Source organism: Trichechus manatus, unplaced genomic scaffold (assembly GCF_000243295.1).
Source record: "Trichechus manatus latirostris isolate Lorelei unplaced genomic scaffold, TriManLat1.0 scaffold00022, whole genome shotgun sequence".
Taxonomy (NCBI): Eukaryota; Metazoa; Chordata; class Mammalia; order Sirenia; family Trichechidae; genus Trichechus; species Trichechus manatus.
The window spans coordinates 11221016-11223547 of NW_004443958.1; the positions used below are offsets into that span (position 1 = coordinate 11221016).

A 2532-nucleotide genomic window follows, 5' to 3' on the forward strand; every position below is an offset into this window, starting at 1 on the left:
CGCGGCCCGAGTGCCCGGACCCGCGCCGCCCGGAGCCGCTCGCGCCGCTACCTGCAGGGTCCGCCGCGCCTCTCAGCGCCCCGCCGCCGTCGCCATCTTGCATTTCAAACCGGCTGCACTTTTCAGGGAGTCAACTCTGACCTGTGAACCCTAAACCCGGAACCGCTCGGCGAGCCCGCAAAGGGGCCTCCGCAACTTGGTCGGCCCCGCCGGAGCGTGGGGGCCGGGGGCAGAGGTGCTAGGCGAGGCGCGTGCCCAGGGGCGGGAGGGGAAGAAGGGGAAGGAGCAGAAGAGGCGGCCAAGGGGGTCCTCCCACGCGCCGCCCTCCCTGCTCCCCTACCCGCTTAGAGCCGGGCTCTCGGCTCACAGCCCAGCGGCTTCTCTGGGAGTTCGACCCCCGCCGCTACCCGGGGATTGGCGCGCTGCGGGAGGTGGGAGCCGCCCCGCCCCCCTGTCAAGAGAAACTCCGCCCCGTCTGCGGAAGCCCCGCCCGTCCACAGAGACTGTCTTCTCACGCCCCTTTGGCGATAGCTCCGCCCTCTATCAACAGAAACTGGGTGTTCTCTCTGGTCAACCCAGAAGGCAGCCCCGCCTTCTGTCAGTTATGGCCCCGCCCTCTGAATGCTCCGCCTTCCCAATATCACCGCCAGATCGGGAGAGGTACGCATGCTCTCTTCCACTCAAACGCCTCCTGTCATCATAAGCCCCACCTCCTGGTTGCTGTACCGTCTAAGTCCCGCCCCCTGTTAGCCAAAGCACCACCTCCCGTCAACCTCAGCCCCGCCCCTTGTCAACTGCAGCCCCGCCCCTTGTCAACTGCAGCCCTGCCTCTTCTTGCTTCCCTGTCCCCTCTCCCTGAGCCGCAGCTCCACCCGCTGACACTGAAAGTTCACTCAGTCTCATTTCCCACCGCAGTGCAAGACGGAGCCATCCTCTGCACCTCAGGCCTTCATTTTCCCCTCAACGAGTTACTAACTCCTCTGGAGGGCTTTCTTTTCAAGACGTAGACATCAAATCCCGGCTGCTTCAGTGTGAACCAGCCCGCAGGGGGGCGAGATAAGGACCCAGGGGTTCCAGCAAAGCTGACGGCGTCACTGCCCCTTCCTTATCGCTTCCTCCCCAGCCCCCACCCTATTTTTTATAAGGAAGAAGAATACAAACCTAAGCCAAGAGAAACGACTTATCCTCCTAGCTACTCCGCACAGATCCACCGGTCTGGACATATGAGACCTCTTGGCGCCTTGAGGTCCATTCCCCACCCGCATCTCAGTCACGGATACTCTGTGCTCTGACAGCAGCGCTCCACGGAGCCACGTCAATCCTAAGATGTGCAGTTCCTTAAAATTAAAGCCTGATTGTTGAAATCAATGTACACCAGCTTCTCTTCATTTATAGATTTCGTCTTAGAATCATAGAACTTGTGGAAGCAGAAGCAAGCTTCCTTAATAATCTTAAACCAGAGGTATTCAACCTTGCCATACTCAACTCCCTGTATTTACAACAAAAATTGTAACACCACTTTACTCTCCTCAAATTAAATTCATAGATAATGTAAACTACCTACACAAATAATTTCAGGAAACCAATATAATGTTTTAACAATATAAAAGTGAAAAGAGAGAAAGCCGTTTATAGTAAAATACTATGCATATGTCGATAAAAATAATAAAATAATATTTTTCTCTGTGTAAATACTTTGGCACAAGCGTGAGAACTAGCAGACAAAAACGGCACGAACAAAATTTCAAAATGTCCCCTAGGGGGCAGTAGTATGCCCATTGAGAACCTCTGTTTAGGACTCAGACCAAACCTGATGCCTTCCAGTGGATTCTTTTTGACTCATAGGGACCCTATAGGACAGAGTAGAACTGGAGAAGAACTGCCCGGTAGGGTTTCCAAGGCTGTAATCTTTACATAAGCAGACTGCCACATCTTTCTCTGGCAGAGCAGCTGGTGAGTTCCAACAGCTGACCTTCGGTTAGCAGATAGCACTTAACCACTGGCCACCAGGGCTCCTGCTTAGGACTTACCTCTGAGGAAAAGAAATGCTTCAGATACAGAAATCCATTCTTTTGTTCAAGCATTTTGCTTTATCACTAGCATGTGTCAGGCACTGTGGGAGAGGCAAAGCTGAGTCAGGCAATATTCCTGTCTTCCAGGAGCTTACAGTCTAGTAGACAAACAAAAAAAAACATGAGCATAAAAATGTATCTAGCAAGGTGAGAGGTGAGAAGGATCAAGGATAGATACATAAAGAGACCCCTTTAAGGATATGGATTGATGAATATAAACTTCATCTCTCTGGACTCTTTCTCTCTCTCTTACACTCCCTCTCTCCTTCTCTCTCTTCCTTTTCTCCTCCTCTTCATCCTTCTTTTCTTCTCCTTCTTTGGAACCAGTTTACAGAGTCTTTCTCTCTATAAGCCATCTGCCTGGTTCACTGCCCAATGCCAGAAGATCTGAGTCCTTCCAATTTAGGGCCATATCCACAGGGCAATTCTTCCAGGAAAGCAATTGCAATAACACAGTGCT

General features: G+C 52.0%; 1 protein-coding gene across 4 annotated transcripts in view; it reads right to left on the reverse strand.

The window, feature by feature from the left end:
* Positions 1–320, reverse strand: part of ZHX1 (zinc fingers and homeoboxes 1) — a 29954-nt gene extending 29634 nt beyond the window's left edge. For 2 of the 4 annotated variants that reach the window (XR_002823513.1, XR_002823515.1), the window contains exon 1: positions 52–195. The gene's annotated coding sequence lies outside the window, so the exon portion shown is untranslated. Of the gene's footprint in view, positions 1–51 lie in introns of all 4 variants that reach the window. The other 2 variants (XR_002823514.1, XM_004372984.1) reach the window with 2 other exon arrangements.
* Positions 321–2532: the final 2212 nt, after the last annotated feature.